The sequence below is a fragment of the Pleurodeles waltl genome, chromosome 7 (assembly GCF_031143425.1).
Source record: "Pleurodeles waltl isolate 20211129_DDA chromosome 7, aPleWal1.hap1.20221129, whole genome shotgun sequence".
NCBI lineage: Eukaryota > Metazoa > Chordata > Amphibia > Caudata > Salamandridae > Pleurodeles > Pleurodeles waltl.
In genome coordinates this window covers 194,750,330-194,767,612 of record NC_090446.1, presented here as the reverse complement: position 1 = coordinate 194,767,612, position 17,283 = coordinate 194,750,330, and the positions used below count along the sequence as shown (strand labels likewise).

General features: G+C 43.2%; 1 protein-coding gene across 1 annotated transcript in view; it reads left to right on the top strand.

Moving 5' to 3' along the window:
• Positions 1 to 17,283, top strand: part of HNF4A (hepatocyte nuclear factor 4 alpha) — a 558,778-nt gene that overhangs the window by 240,482 nt on the left and 301,013 nt on the right. The gene's annotated exons all lie outside the window — the stretch shown is intronic.

The following is a 17,283-nucleotide window of genomic DNA, read 5'->3' as shown; positions in this document are numbered from 1 at the left end:
ACGACTCACAAGGTATGAAACGATAATTCTGGGCTCACCGAATGTGCAGCTGAAAAGGTGCACTACGTTGAATCCAGCAACCTTGCTTCCTGGTGAAAATGCTGAAATTGAGAACGCTGAAGACGTCGAGCATGACTGCCTTCAGGTGACTGAATTTTGCACAAAACCTCGACCTGACATTAAGGATACTAAGCTTGATGAAAATGACCAAATTGTTTTCGTAGATGGTTCCTGTCTAAGAGATGGGATGGGAATTTTGAAAGCAGGATATGCTGTATGTACTGTAACAGGTGTCTTGGAAGCGGCCTGGCTCCAAGGAGTCTATTCTGCACAAGTAGCAGAACTTGTAGCCCTTACAAGAGCATGTCAACTGTCTGCATTGATGAAAGTCACCATTTACACTGATAGTCAGTACGGGTTTGGAATTGTACACGACTTTGGACAACTATGGTCACCAAGAGGTTTCCTGACTTCTTCAGGATCCCCAGTGAAAAACGGGGAGAGAATAAGGGAATTGTTACACGCCATTCAAATGCCAGCCGAAGTTGCAGTGGTAAAGTGTAGTGCTCATACAAAAGGACAGGACTATGTCTCTCTGGGAAATGCATATGCGGATCAAGTCGCAAGATTTTGTGCCTTGAACTGTATATTACTCAGGGATGAATGGAATTCGATAAGTGAACCAGAACTCGAACCAGCTGAAGCATTTGCCTTGAAGGTCGTAGATACAATAGATGAACTAAAAGCATTACAGAATAACGTCAGGGAGGATGAAAGAGATTCCTGGATTAAATCACAATGTATAAAGAGACCAGATGAGTTATGGGTTTCAAATGAGGGAAAATTTGTTTTGCCAAATAGTCTCTTATCGCAGCTTGCGCGGTTCTATCATGGGCAGGCTCACCTAGGGAGAGATGCCATGATAAGATTGTTCAAAACTGATTGGTTTAACCCCAGATTTCGTCAAGCTGCAGAAGCAGTTTGCCATCGATGTGTCACTTGCCAGCAGATGAACCCAGGAAAGGGAACAGTTGTGAACGCGAGCCACATTGGCAGGGCCAGTGGCCCATTTAGTAGGATGCAGATGGACTTCATTGAGATGCCTGTGCATGGAGGTCTAAAGTATGTGTTGGTGATTGTGTGCATTTTAAGTCACTGGATTGAGGCATACCCCACACGTAGAAATGACAGCCTTACAGTTGCGAAACTATTGTTGAGGGAGTTGATACCACGTTTCGGATTCCCGATCTCTTTAGAATCAGATAGGGGAAGTCACTTCAATAACGAGGTGATAAAGTTACTTTGCGAAGCGCTGAACATTGAGCAAAAACTGCATTGTAGCTATCGCCCTGAAGCCTCAGGACTGGTGGAGCAGATGAATGGTACACTGAAATCAAGAATGGCGAAGATATGTGCATCGACAAATTTGAAATGGCCTGACGCATTGCCCTTGGTGCTAATGTCAATGAGAAACACCCCTGATAGAAAGACTGGATTGTCTCCGCACGAAATTCTCATGGGCAGGGCTATGAGACTTCCTGCAGTTCCCGCAAATGCACTTTTGAATATTACAGATGATATGGTGTTAGACTACTGCAAGGGTCTGGCTGACGTGGTTCGCTCTTTCTCTCACCAGGTGGAAGCAACCACCTTGCCACCGATCCAAGGTCCAGTACACGCACTGAAAGCAGGTGACTGGGTCGTGATAAAGAAGCACGTGAGGAAGTCATGTCTGGAACCCCGTTGGAAAGGCCCTTTCCAAGTGATCCTGACGACCACTACCGCTGTGAAGTGTGCGGGGGTTCCCAACTGGATTCACGCCAGTCACACAAAGAAAGTGTTGTGTCCCACAGATGAGGAAGTTGAAGCGCTGAAACTGCCAGTGCCTGATAAAACAGTGCTGAGTACTGAGACAGAGCAAAACCGAACTGAAAACGAACAGGCAGGAACAGAAGAGAGGGAAACATTCTCTGAGGACGAAGCAACAGACTCACTTGGGGAAGACCAAGGAGAAAGTTCAGACAGCGACGAAGCAGCTGAAGGTGACAAAGAGCCTGAAGCAGCTGAAAGTGATAAAGAGCCTGACGAAAGTAACGGTGGCGAAGGGCTCGAAAGAGGTGAAAAAGCAGGAGAGACTGATCAGAGGAGGGCTTTCCCAGAAGCAGACGATACAGAAAAAGAAAAAGAGAACGTGATTGATTCCCCAGAAGGAGGGGACAAGGTAGAACAGAACGAAACAGTTCAAGCTTCCACAGAAAAGATCGCAGGTCCATCAAATGGACATGGTGCAAAGAGGAGACTAAGTATATCACCAATAAAACAAAGGACTAAAGAAAGTTTGAACGACGGAGAAAGGCCAAAAGTGAAAGAGAAAAGAAAAGAAGTAACTGTCGTGGTACCATCCCCGAGTGAAGAAAAAGACTTGACAAAAGTGGAAAGTACCAGCGAAGCAGCATCGAAAAGAGAAGCAAAATTGAAAAGGAAAAGGATACCGAACAGAAGATATTCCGGTTCTGAATGGGCATATGTAGTTCATGACGATTGGACTGACGAATTTGTATCTCTAAGCCTCGAGAACGAAGAAGAAGAGATACCAATAGAAAAGAAAAGTTTTATGGACAGTGTTGATTGAAAGGGTATTAAATGACATTGCTTGCTACAATCTAACGTGATACAAACAACTAGTTAAGACATTGCTAAACCGGATGAGACATTTGCTAACCTGATAAGACTTTTTGAAAACCTGATTGACTCTTAAACACGATTTGAGACAACGTGCCAACTTTGAAAAAAAAAAATATATATATATATATAATAATAATTTTGAGTTATTGCCGAATTGAGACAAATGCTGCTAACCGAGAAGTGACTGGCCTCTTGAAGAAAACTGTGTGAACATTGCGCTCGTTCAGCTTTGTAACTGAATTACTAAATAGTTTTCTTATAGGTGCTTCTAGCTCTCTGATTCTATACAGATCATGACGCAAAACAGTAGAAAGAAATATTGTAAATATGCGTGTATAGGCTTGATAATTGCATGTGTACTAATAATAATGGCAATAGTGCTTACAATGCATGGAAAGGGTGAGAATGAGAGAATTGATGCTTCTACTTTTGCTCCTGTTACTGTCACTGAACTAACTGCACTGAAAAGACTAGAATTAGATGAGAGACACTTGCATGATAAGAAGGAGCTTTCGTATAACGTTTTCTATCGCTTGCTAACAGAATATGTTGAGACTATGGATGCGAAAGATTGTTATGTGTGTACACAGATACCGACATCAGTAAAGGAAGGGGTGACTTATCACCACATGCCTCTTACATACGGGATTACATGTAGTATAGTAATGTCTAGATTTTATGGTCAAACTAACATACAGTATTTTTACTCAAATTATGATGTTACCTTTGCATATGTTCCTATAATAGCGCAGCTAAGCCAGATTGCTAAAGATTGGGATGCTAAAATAATGAGGGAATTTTTCGAGCAAATGCAACCTTTTGAAACGGCTCACGCTCATAGGGAAAACCTTACCTGCTCGCTCTCTGCAGTAGAAATAAGCTTTTTAGATCGCACAGATGATAGAAGGGCACAAATGAAGGCGAAATTAGAAAAAGAGCTACATAAGAGGACTTCAGTAGACAATTATGATTTTGCCGCAATAAAGACACAAGGGAGAATAGCTTTAGATGCTTGGCATGTAGGGAAATTTTGTATATATCGAGGTGAATCTTATTATGACAACATTTTTGTAGGAGCGAGTGAGTGTAAACATACGTTTATCTTTAAGGCCAAATGGACATTCATGATGAACGGACTTGACCCTGTCATTCCAGGTGTATATTACATTTGTGGGTATAATGCCTATTATCGTCTTCCGAAAGGATGGTGGGGGAGATGTTATTTGGGTATAGTGTTCCCAAAGGTTTATCAACTGGATGACCTATCGATGATTCAAAAGACATCTGGATCCCATCGTATCCAGAAAAGAGAGACCGCAGCTGCTGTGGTAGGAGATATATTTGGAGCCATGATTCCTTCATTGGGAGTCGTGTTGAATTCCATCAAAATAAGAAAGTTGTCTACTATAGTGGATAACATGTTGACAAAGTTTTCAGGTGCTATAATCCTGATAGATGCTGAACTTGCAGCGGAAAGAGCTATGACTCTTCAAAATAGACTTGCTTTAGACATTCTTTTAGCAAAGGATGGCGGCGTTTGCAAAATGCTTGGTGCGCGCCACTGTTGTACGTATATTCCCGACAACAGTGTGAAAATTAAAACTATGCTTGCTAATCTAACAAAAGAGAGTGCAGATTTGAAGGAATTGAAAGAACCAGGAGTGTGGGAGAAAGTTGGAAAGGGACTTGCTTCAGTGGGAAATTGGATTGGGGGAATTTGGAATGGAATATTACTAAAAATAATACAGGGAATATTAATTGTACTGATTTGCATATTTGGAATTTGGGGAATAAAAAGGGGAATAATAATGATTATGGCAAGAATTAAAAGAAGGAAGGAAGAGAAAATGATGAAAAGAATGGCAGAAGAATACAAAGCGAAAACTAGGGGAATTAAAAGGAAAAGAGAACTGACAGAATTTTAATGGAATACAATTTGTGGGAATAGTTTGTGTGATGACAAGTAGTCATCAGAGGAGGGATTGATGAAGCAGAAAATGAAGGTTTTACATTTATTGACGCATAAACGTAGTGTGAAATAATCATGTGTGGCTTTAACCGAACTAATAAAGATTGTACGGGGACAAAATGTGCCCTCAGAGTAGTTTGCCAACATTTATAAGCGTGCTTTATATAACGTGATGTATTAGAATTGCACTAATCCGACATAATCATAAACGTGTGCTACGATTTGCTTGCTTGAAATGTTTTAGCTTAGCATAACTTTAGTGGAGGCTTTGGCCTAGTTGCCTGGTCTCACGGTTTAGATGCTCGTGTTTTTTCCAATGTGCTATTAAACGTGTATTTTTGCTTGAAGCTGTACTTTTCCACTGAGATCGTTCACATGCTTATCTTAAGGTTTCGTGCCAGCCTGGCATATTTCTCTCTTTACTCCAAGGTCAATCTGCAGGTGTGGACAATGGAAGCTCTGAAAGTGAGTTAATTGGTATAAAATGTTGCAACTTGCGTACCCATCTCCAAGGATAATGTATGCTTAAGTAAAAGCTTGAGAACTGTTGTTTTTGATTGGACAATTTGAAGCCAACCTATGAACCCTCCAATGGAAGACCCTACTGGATTTGAACTGTTGTCTATTTAAACCAGGTGCACGAGAAGAAAGTAGCCTTTTTGCAGCCATTACAGCCATTACAGCCATTACAGCCATTATTGCCATTACCAGCTCGATACCCGCCATTTTGCAGGACATTGCAGCTATTATGGCCCACCTTGCTGCGACGCCATTTTGAAAGAGACTTTGATGCTTTCTCTAATCGAGAGAAAGAGGCTTTAATGATTCTTGCCCTAGAGACTTTAACTTTGATCCCTTTACATGAAGTAGTAGTTTTATTTTGCCGCCGTGAGGCAATTGCCCCGTCCACCCCTGCCCCTTTGCCCCGTCCCATGCTGATCGAAACGGTACCCATGCTGATCGAGAAACGGTACCTGTGAGACGAAGACTTCCTTGAATGCTGATTGTAATTGGTAAATATGAAAGGAAATTGTACAATTGCATTGTGTTTCTTTTAGGTAACCAACTGCTGATTTTTGATAAGAGCCCTAGCTAGGAGTTTTCTAAATTAATGTTGCTAAATTGTTTTGCATGAAGTCCCACATGCCGATGCTAATTTGAGGTTAGATGAGGATTCCTTTTGTTGCACGATGCAATTTGAGACCTTGTTATGCTGACTAAATGTATGCAATTAGCTCATTACAGATTATAGTTTTAGTGATTTGCATTGCTATTATCGAATGCCTTGTTATTCAAATGCTGCATAGATTGCATCTGTTTCGCCGTTATGGACAGCTATTAATGTTCATTTACGTTTATCATCTGGTGTTGAGACACATCTATATTGTGCTAGCTTTGTTAATATAGGGAAATAAATTTACTAACTTTGAATAAACTGGTGTGGTTATTCCTGACTGAAAGGTCAGGGTTCGCCGAAATGTATTCTGGATTAATTGTTAAGTGTTATGTTGATCAGGGTATTGCTTATGTTCGTTATTGATTATTGATTTGATTAAATTGACCGATATAGAGTAAGGAGAGTCCCACTTAGCCAAAAGATTCATCGGCCTAAAGAGCGTCCAAATACAGGTAAATTATTAGTACGGAACGCTCTATCACCTGCTGGGCCCGGTTTTGCCAGTCGCATGCCTTCTGTTTGCAGGTTACTAGAAGTTAAAAAGAACAAAATAGTACCTCAATTATTTAGGTAGCAGTAGATGGACACTGATTATGTTGAATCAACTAGCGCTTGGTCCCTGCTCCACAGAAAGGAACAGAATTGATGCTAGGCCTGCAGTGACCAATTACGAGGCTGTTAAGAAGAGAGACACGCTAGCCAACAAATACTAAGCAACGGACAGGCTCCAAGCCCTTTCTGTTAACAACTGTGTCTTGTCTTCAAGCTGCATGCGCTAGGGCATGCTACCACAGGCTCAGCTATAAAAAGTGCAGCAATTCCAGGTAATTTTGTACTGCTATTTATTTGGACAAATATACTAGTTAAAAAACAACAGTAGTACAGTCTGACCACTGTGCAAGGGCAATTTATAACCAGGCAGGTAGTGACATGCCTTATGTGTTCCAGCTGGTCAGCAGAAAAGCATTTCAGTCAAGACAAAAATCACCCTCCATCTGGAAAAAAAGATGTGATTTAATCTCATTATCGATCCATACACGTAACACTTGCCCTGCAGCCCCTAAGGCAAAGGGTCATCCTCAAAGATTCCACTCAACCCATGGCAAATGAATATCAGTGATATATGGTAGACTTAAAGAACACTCACCACATTCTGCAGGCGGTGGCCATCATTTTCTGTTACGACACTGTGTATATCAGGGGCAATTTGTTTAATGGGATAGGACAGGCAGGCCCTGAACCAGGTTGTTCGAGTGGAATATTTGCCTAGAAAAGCACATTAATGAGCATTTTCTCAGCACTGATTAAGAGCACCGAGAAACCAATCACCAGCGTGGAAAACACCTGCCAACCACAGCTTAATCAATAACGTGCATCACAGTTCTTCATTAAAATCGTGGGTTAGGTTCAAAGGCATAGCATGCTTGGCCTGCTCCGTTGCATGAGAGCTCTCAGGGACAGATGCTTCCGTGACACACCAACGAGGGCCGTCATCAGTTTCCATGTCACCTAATTGTCTGGAAACTGCAGCAGCTGCTTTAGGAAATACTGACTTGCTTATAAACTTTGATAATTCCCCTTGTTGCACGATGTATTTGCGTCGTTCTAATTGACCCTTAACGAGTGCATCAACCGCCTTAATAGCACCATTTGTCTGCTGTAGCAGTTCATGTATATGTCTATGAAAACCGTGTCTCTCCTCGGTCCTGAATGGACTTTTAATCCGTCCAGCTCTGAAATCTTATGAAGAGTTTTTCGATGGGCTTAGTTCGTAAAGCATAAACTATATACATATATATATATATATATAAATATATATATATATATATATATATATATATATATATATATATATATATATATATATATATATATATATATATATATATATATATATATATTTATGTTTTATTTATTGCTCTTTGGGGCCTGCTGTGGAGGAACAAAATGCAAAATGCTGAGTTTACCAATCATCTTTGACTTCACGTGGGTTTGCCGAATAACAGCCTTGATTTTACCTCTTACATATTTCCTCCATCACAGTACTGTTCCTGTCTATTTAGCTCACGCTTGAAAGGTTTTTTTCATTCATGCATTCACCCTTTCTCGTTATTTTCCTATCTTTTCTATACTTTCTCAATTTTCTGCCTTTTCTCTCTAGTGGGTTAAAGTGTGTTGATTTTAAAGTCCTGGTACTCAAAATGGGTCCCACTGCAGCCAGAGGATCCAATAAAACACTGGATTTTCCTGTGTCTCTTTCAACCGGTGCATCTCTGTCCCCTTTCTGTATCAATTGTCGAAAGTCAGTAGAGGCTGGCTCTTATTTACAAGGGGACGGTGTACTGAAAAGTAAAATGGTAATAAATAAAGTTTATTACCATTCTATTTTTCTGTCCCGGGGGCATTTTCTTTGCGGGGCGATGCCCCTCCACTCTTATGGAAGGGACGCCCCTGTCGAAAGTCAGGGTCACTCTGGAGCTAGAACCTCTCTGTAGACAACACAGCATTCAAACTGTTATATTTATACAACACTGAAAATGAAAAAGGGACATTAATAAAATATAAAGAATCACAGTTTCCTATATGTCTGTTATTCACAACCAAAATAGTCTGCTGTTGATCAAGCTTTTTTGTAGGGACAAAGGTGGTGATGGAGAATGAGCAATTGCTACCACAGCTCTGCTATAAAATTATGAAAGTAGCATCAGGGCCAGACTGGTAACCAAAAGCAGTCCTGCCAAATTTGTGTCAGACCGGTCCCCATAGCACGCCTGACCACTATAAGGGGGCTCAGGAGTAGGGGTTCCCCTACCCCCAAGAAAATGTAGAAAAAAATGGCAAAAACGGGGCAATCTACAACACATTTTTCATTATATATTCAATTGTATTCGTTTTTAAAGCTTAGTAAGTGATGACCTTACAGTGCACCAGAATACAGCAATCCTTTTGGGGCTCTACAATGAGTCCCTCAACATCAACCTTTAACAGTACCTCTCATCTCTCCATAGCCCCTCTATCACATGTATTTCATTTGTTTTGTAGCGCCTCTCTTACCAGTGTAGGGTGTTGGAGCACTTTACATCACACACACACACACATACAGAGACAGTGAACATACACCTCTAAATCAGTGCATGGAAAATGTTACATAAATCAAAGGGGACTACAAAGTGCAGCATTCACATGTCGTCCATACTGGTAGGCATTTTTTAAGAGTGCTTGGTCTGGGGAAGCATAAACTCAGGATTGAGAATGTAACACGTGGCTAGAGTTGACTTTATTAATAACAATTTATTTCTACCCAAACAAATTCTTTTTAGCAAAATTAGGATAGGCAAAGACTGGGAACAAAACATAACTTTCTAACTTGTACTATGCAGTTTGCACTCAACTCTTTAATGGCAGTTCATAGCTCACCGTGCTACATTATGACTGTAACTTATGAACTGCACAGTAACAAATGGATTTCTGTGACAAAAGCAGTATCCCACTTAGCATTGCACATTAAATATTGTTCTGTGATCTGCACAGTACACTTTCTTTGCAGCAAACATATTAACTCTCTGCCCTACCTTAGATGAGTCAAACCTTTTACTAGACTGATCTCTCACCAGCAGGTACATTATACAATAGAGTTATCTTGGCACTTTTATTGTTGCCTGAAAACTGTTGGATGTACAAGGAACTCTGCAGTGCTTTTAAAACTGCTACAAAACCACCGCCCAGCTCTTCCAGTCTCCTGGGGAAATGCCCAATGCACAGTACGCTCAGTCCGGCCTTGTGTGACACGATTTATGAGTGGGTGGATCCTTACCTGCATGAGTTCATGGTTCCTTTCCCAATCCATTGTTTGTTAGGCTTCTCTTCCTGTTCGCATCATGCTATGCAGATCTACACTACCATGAGGGACTATGAGAGTTAGATTGGGACCAAAATTAGGACTGGGCAACATAAATATAAGTGGCTTATATTCACAGATTGCAACCTTTTGCCAAACATTGTCAGTATCAGCAGGTTAATTTTGGAGGAAGGAGCACTGATCCATTCTAACAGCCATTATACCAATGCAGCTTAGCAGCAGATCTATAATTATCCTTCTCATCCTCAGGTCCCTGATTCCACTGCTCAACTTTAAGTACAATAGCCTGTACTCACCCTCGGATCCCTGAATGCCCCTCCTGCTATCAGGGCTTAAACCTCCTGCTCATCTCTGGGGATTGTGACTTTTCATCGGCCAATAGACCCAGAGGGTCGTCCTTATCGTCATATTTGGTGATGTCTGCTCACCTCCAGGGACTTGTGCAATTGTGTCGCCCCCATGTCCTATAGTTTACTACGCATTCTCAGATTTCTAGAATGGTACCTGCTCATTTTATGTCCCAGAGGGTCTGGCTCCCTTCTGGCTCTTCATGGGCCGCGCTAACCCTCAGTACCCCGACTCTCCTGTTTCCCCTCATATGTTTGAGATCCCTACTCACCTTCTGTTCCCTGAGACTCTTGTGCCTCCTGTTCATCATCAGTTCACTGTGGCCCCTACTGGCTCTCAGCTCTTTGATGAATGTTCCCTTTCAGTTCATTGAAGCTCTTGTTTACCCTCAGTTCTCCGAGGCTCCTAGTAACCATGTTCCTATTGGCACTTACTCATCCACAATTCCTTGAGCTTCCTGCTCACCCTCAGTTCCCCGAGATTTCTGTTCACCATCTGTCCTTTAACCCCTTCTGTGCCCAGGACGTAATGGTTACATCCTGCGGCACAGTGCTCGTATGCCCAGGACGTAACCATTAAGTCCTGGGCACAGAGCCAGCCCCCCGGGGCAGGGATGGAAGGGGAAGCCCTTCCCCTTCCACCCGCGACCCACCTGTGACGTCAGCGCGCGATCGCGCGCTGACTATCACAGAGGCCTCCTCCCATCGCGCTGGAAGCTATCGGAAGAGAAATGCTAAATTAATTAATTTCCTTCCCTTTGAAGTCTCTCTGAGCGTTTTAGCAGCAAACGCCCACTAGACACCAGGGATTTATTTTTTTTATAGCAAATTGGCATGAGGGAGTGACCCCTTGGGCAAGGGTCGCTTTCAGGGGGGGCATTTTTTTGAAGGCATTTTTTTGAAGGCCTTTTCTGCCCCCCTGGGGGCAGATCGGCCTATTATTAGAAACCTCTAGGCACCAGGTTTTTTTTTTTTTAGAGGTGGGGAGCGGCCCCTTAGGCAAGGGTCGCTCCCCTAGGGGACACATTATATTTAGGCCATTTCTGCCCCCCTTGGGCACATCGGCCGATTTCAGGTCAAACAACTAGGCACCGGGGATCTTTTTTTTTGCGCCAATGTCACGCAAGGGGAGCGACCCCGTAGGCAAGGGTCGCTCCCCAGGAGGGTTGGGGGGACAAATTTATTTTAGGCAATTTCTACCCCCCTGGGAGGAGATCGGCCTATTGTTATTAGGCTGATCTGCCCCCAGGCGGGGCAGAAATCTCTAGGCGCCAGGGCTAATTTTTTTTGTGTGTTTTTTTTTTTTGTTTGTTTGGTTTTTTAGAGATGGGGAGCGACCCATTAGGCAAGGGTCGCTCCCCAGGGGGGAAAATTTATTTTAGGCCATTTCTGCCCCCCTGAGGGGCAGATCAGACTATTTTAATTAGGCCGATCTGCCCCCAAGGGCGGCAGAAACCACTGGGCACCAGGGATTTTTGTTGTAGTTGTTGTTTTACAGATGGGGAGCGACCCCTTAGGCAAGGGCCACTCCCCTGGAGGGGCAAATTGTATTTAGGCCATTTCTGCCCCATTTGGGGGCAGATCGGCCGATTTTAGGTCAACCAATAGGCACCGGGGATCTTTTTTTTTTGCGCCAATGTCACGCAAGGGGAGCGACCCCGTAGGCAAGGGTTGCTCCCCAGGCGGGTGGGGGGATGGAGAGGCAAATTTATTTTAGGCCATTTCTGCCCCCCCGGGGGCAGATCGGCTTATTGTTATTATGCCGATCTGCCCCCGGGGGGCAGGAACCTCTAGGCGCCAGGGCTAAAAAACATATATTTTTTTTTTTGTTTGTTTGTTTTTTTAGAGATGGGGAGCGACCCATTAGGCAAGGGTCGCTCCCCTGGGAGGCAAATTGTATTTAGACCATTTCTGCCCCCCTTGGGGGCAGATCGGCAGATTTTAGGTCAATCTGCCCTCAAAGGGGGCAGAAACAACTAGGCACAGGGGATCTTTTTCTTGCGCCAATGTCACGCAAGGGGAGCGACCCCGTAGGCAAGGGTCGCTCCCCAGGGGGGTTGGGGGGACAAATTTATTTTAGGCCATTTCTGCCCCCCCCCGGAGCAGATCGGCCTATTGTTATTAGGCCGATCTGCCCCCAGGCAGTGCAGAAACCTCTAGGCGCCAGGGCTAATTTGTTTTGTGTGTTTTATTTTTGTTTGTTTGGTTTTTTAGAGATGGGGAGCGACCCATTAGGCAAGGGTCGCTCCCCTGGGGGCAAATTGTATTTAGACCATTTCTGCCCCCCTTGGGGGCAGATCGGCTGATTTTTGTTAGGCCAATCTACCCCCATGGGGGCAGAAACCACTTAGGCACCAGGGATTGGTGTGTGTGTATGCGTGTGTTTTCTTTACGGGGCAGCCCCTTGGGTAAGGGTCGCTCCCCATGGGGGCATATTACTGTTGGCCATGTCTGCCCCCCATTGTGGGCAGATGGGCCTATTTTTGGAAGGCCCATCTGCCCCCAAGGGGGGGCAGAAAGCCCACCTGAGGCCCGGGAAGTTTTTTTTTTCAAAAATAAGAGGGTGGGGTTATGGCCATACCCCCCCCCCCCAAATAAATGGGGCCAAAGTTGTTCTGCCCACCAGTGGGCATATGGGGGAATTACCCCTGATCCACACCCCGGGGGAGGCAAAAACTCTACCAGATGTAAGGGAATTAAAAAAATATATATTGGGGTGGTGGCTACCAACCAGTATGGACCTGGTTACGCCCCCACCTCAACTGAAGGGGGTAACAGTCTTTCAGCTCTCCCCCGCACTCTAAAACATCTTATCCCACAGCAAGCAAGAAAACGTTTGATTATTTTGGGTTTTAGTTTTACATTTGGGCCATGAGAACTTGGCTTACTCTCAAAATCGTCCCACTTGGAATGGTGAGGGCTGCACTTTATGGACTTTGGGACGCTACCATGTAGAAAAATCCACAAGACCTAGACACATCTGAAAACTAAACATCTGGGTGATTCCAGGGTGGTGTGTTTCACATGCACCCCGCACCATTCTTCTACCCACAATCCCCTGCAAACCTCCAACTTTGCTGGAAATCACACATTTTTCCCATGTTTTTGTGATGGAACCTTCCGGAACCTGCAGGAATCCACAAAATTCCTGCTACCAAGCATTGTCTCATCTATACCGATAAAAATTCTGCTGCACTTGTCAGCCTAAAAATGTTTTTTTGCAAACTGCCCTTTTGGACCCTCTTTGTTCCCCCTCAATATCGACATGTTTTTGGCTCTTCCCTTTCATAAGCACTTGGCCCACCTACACAAATGAGGTATCATTTTTACCAGGAGACTGAGGGGAACATTGGGTGGTATGAAATGTGTCCCAGTGCGGTGATCCCACACAGAAATGTGGGAAAAATGTGGTTGCTGAGGATTCTGGGTAAGAAAACATTGGGGGATCCACGCATGTCACACCTCACTGGACTGCCTTAGATGTCTAGTTTTCAGAAATGTCTGGGTTTGGTAGGTTTCCCTAGAAGGATGCTGAGTCCAGGACCAAAAACGCAGGTGCCCCCCTGCAAAAAACAGGTAGTTTTGTATTTGATAATTTTGATGTGTCCAGATAGAGTTTTGGGCGCTAGGCCTACCCACACAAGTGAGGTACCATTTTTATTGGGAGACTTGGGGGAACGCTGGGTGGAAGGAAATTTGTGGCTCCTCTCAGATTCCAGCTGACGTAATGGTATATTGCTTTAAAAAAATCTGATATCGCAGGAAAAAGTTACAGAGTAAAACGTGGAGAAAAATGGCTGTTTTCTTCACCTCAATTTCAATATTTTTTTATTTCAGCTGTTATTTTCTGTAGGAAACACTTGTAGGATCTACGCAAATGACCCCTTGCTGAATTCAGAATTTTGTCTACTTTTCAGAAATGTTTAGCTTTCTGGGATCCAGCATTGGTTCCTCACCCATTTTGGTAACTAACTGGAAGGAGGCTGAAAGCACAAAAAATAGTAAAAATGGGGTATGTCCCAGTAAAATGTCACAATTTTATTGAAAAATGGGGTTTACCATTTTTAACGGGAGACTTGGGGGAACGCTGGGTGGAAGGAAATTTGTGGCTCCTCTCAGATTCCAGAACTTTCTGTCACCGAAATGAGGGGAAAAATAGTTTTTTGGGCCAAATTTTGAGGTTTGCAAAGGATTCTGGGTAACAGAACCTGGTCAGAGCCCTACAAGTCACCCCATCTTGCATTCCCCTACGTGTCTAGTTTTCACAAATGTGCTGGTTTGCTAGGTTTCCCTAGGTGCCAGCTGAGCTAGAGGCCAAAATCCACAGGTAGGCACTTTGTAAAAAAACACCTCTGTTTTCTGTGAAAAAATGAGATGTGTCCACGTTGTGTTTTGGGCCATTTCCATTCGTGGGAGCTAGGCCTACCCACACAAGTGAGGTACCATTTTTATCTGGAGACTTCGGGGAATGCTAGGTGGAAGGAAATTTGTGGCTGCTCTCAGATTCCAGAACTTTCTGTCACCGAAATCAGAGGAAAAAGTGTTTTTTTGTCACATTTTGAGGTTTGCAAAGGATTCTGGGTAACAGAACCTGGTCAGAGCCCCACAAGTCTCCCCATCTTGGATTCCCCTAGGTGTCTAGTTTTCAAAAATGCGCTGGTTTTCTAGGTTTCCCCAGGTGCCGACTGAGCTAGAGGCCAAAATCCACAGGTCGGCACTTTGCAAAAAACACCTCTGTTTTCTGTGAAAAAATGTGATGTGTCCACGTTGTGTTTTGAGCCATTTCCTTTTGTGGGCACTAGGCCTACCCACACAAGTGAGGTACCATTTTTATCGGGAGACTTGGAGGAACACAGAATAGCAAAACAAGTGTTATTGCCCCTTGTCTTTCTCTACATTTTTTCCTTCCAAATGTAAGGCAGTGTGTAAAAAAGACGTCTATTTGAGAAATGCCCTGTAATTCACATGCTAGTATGGGCACCCCGGAATTCAGAGATGTGCAAATAACCACTGCTTCTCAACACCTCATCTTGTGGCCATTTTGGAAATACAAAGGTTTTCTTGATACCTATTTTTCACTTTTTATATTTCAGCAAATGAATTGCTGTATACCCGGTATAGAATAAAAACCCGTTGCAAGGTATAGCTCATTTATAGGATCTGGGTACCTAGAGTTCTTGATGAACCTACAAGCCCTATATATCCCCGCAACCAGAAGAGTCCAGCTGACGTAACGGTATATTGCTTTCAAGAATCTGATATCGCAGGAAACAGTTACAGAGTAAAACGTGGAGAACAATGGCTGTTTTTTTCACCTCAATTTTAATATTTTTTTATTTCAGCTGTTATTTTCTGTAGATAACACTTGTAGGATCTACGCAAATGACCCCTTGCTAAATTCAGAATTTTGTCTACTTTTCAGAAATGTTTAGCTTTCTGGGATCCAGGATTGGTTCCTCACCCATTTTGGTCACTAACTGGAAGGAGGCTGAAAGCACAAAAAATAGTAAAAATGGGGTATGTCCCAGTAAAATGTCAAAATTTTATTGAAAAATGGGGTTTACCATTTTTAACGGGAGACTTGGGGGAACGCTGGGTGGAAGGAAATTTGTGGCTCCTCTCAGATTCCAGAAATTTCTGTCACCGAAATGAGGGGAAAAATAGTTTTTGGGGCCAAATTTTGAGGTTTGCAAAGGATTCTGGGTAACAGAACCTGATCAGAGCCCTACAAGTCACCCCATCTTGCATTCCCCTACGTGTCTAGTTTTCACAAATGCGCTGGTTTGCTAGGTTTCCCTAGGTGCCAGCTGAGCTAGAGGCCAAAATCCACAGGTAGGCACTTTGTAAAAAAACACCTCTGTTTTCTGTGAAAAAATGAGATGTGTCCACGTTGTGTTTTGGGCCATTTCCATTCGTGGGAGCTAGGCCTACCCACACAAGTGAGGTACCATTTTTATCGGGAGACTTCGGGGAATGCTAGGTGGAAGGAAATTTGTGGCTGCTCTCAGATTCCAGAACTTTCTGTCACCGAAATCAGAGGAAAAAGTGTTTTTTTGTCACATTTTGAGGTTTGCAAAGGATTCTGGGTAACAGAACCTGGTCAGAGCCCCACAAGTCTCCCCATCTTGGATTCCCCTAGGTGTCTAGTTTTCAAAAATGCGCTGGTTTTCTAGGTTTCCCCAGGTGCCGACTAAGCTAGAGGCCAAAATCCACAGGTCGGCACTTTGCAAAAAACACCTCTGTTTTCTGTGAAAAAATGTGATGTGTCCACGTTGTGTTTTGAGCCATTTCCTTTTGTGGGCACTAGGCCTACCCACACAAGTGAGGTACCATTTTTATCGGGAGACTTGGAGGAACACAGAATAGCAAAACAAGTGTTATTGCCCCTTGTCTTTCTCTACATTTTTTCCTTCCAAATGTAAGGCAGTGTGTAAAAAAGACGTCTATTTGAGAAATGCCCTGTAATTCACATGCTAGTATGGGCACCCCAGAATTCAGAGATGTGCAAATAACCACTGCTTCTCAACACCTCATCTTGTGGCCATTTTGGAAATACAAAGGTTTTCTTGATACCTATTTTTCACTTTTTATATTTCAGCAAATGAATTGCTGTATACCCGGTATAGAATAAAAACCCGTTGCAAGGTATAGCTCATTTATAGGATCTGGGTACCTAGAGTTCTTGATGAACCTACAAGCCCTATATATCCCCACAACCAGAAGAGTCCAGCTGACGTAACGGTATATTGCTTTCAAGAATCTGATATCGCAGGAAACAGTTACAGAGTAAAACGTGCACAAAAATGGCTGTTTTTTTCACCTCAATTTCAATATTTTTTTATTTCAGCTGTTATTTTCTGTAGATAACACTTGTAGGATCTACGCAAATGACCCCTTGCTGAATTCAGAATTTTGTCTACTTTTCAGAAATGTTTAGCTTTCTGGGATCCAGCATTGGTTCCTCACCCATTTTGGTCACTAACTGGAAGGAGGCTGAAAGCACAAAAAATAGTAAAAATGGGGTATGTCCCAGTAAAATGTCAAAATTTTATTGAAAAATGGGGTTTACCGTTTTTAACGGGAGACTTGGGGGAACGCTGGGTGGAAGGAAATTTGTGGCTCCTCTCAGATTCCAGAACTTTCTGTCACCGAAATGAGGGGAAAAATATTTTTTGGGGCCAAATTTTGAGGTTTGCAAAGGATTCTGGGTAACAGAACCTGGTCAGAGCCCTACAAGTCACCCCAT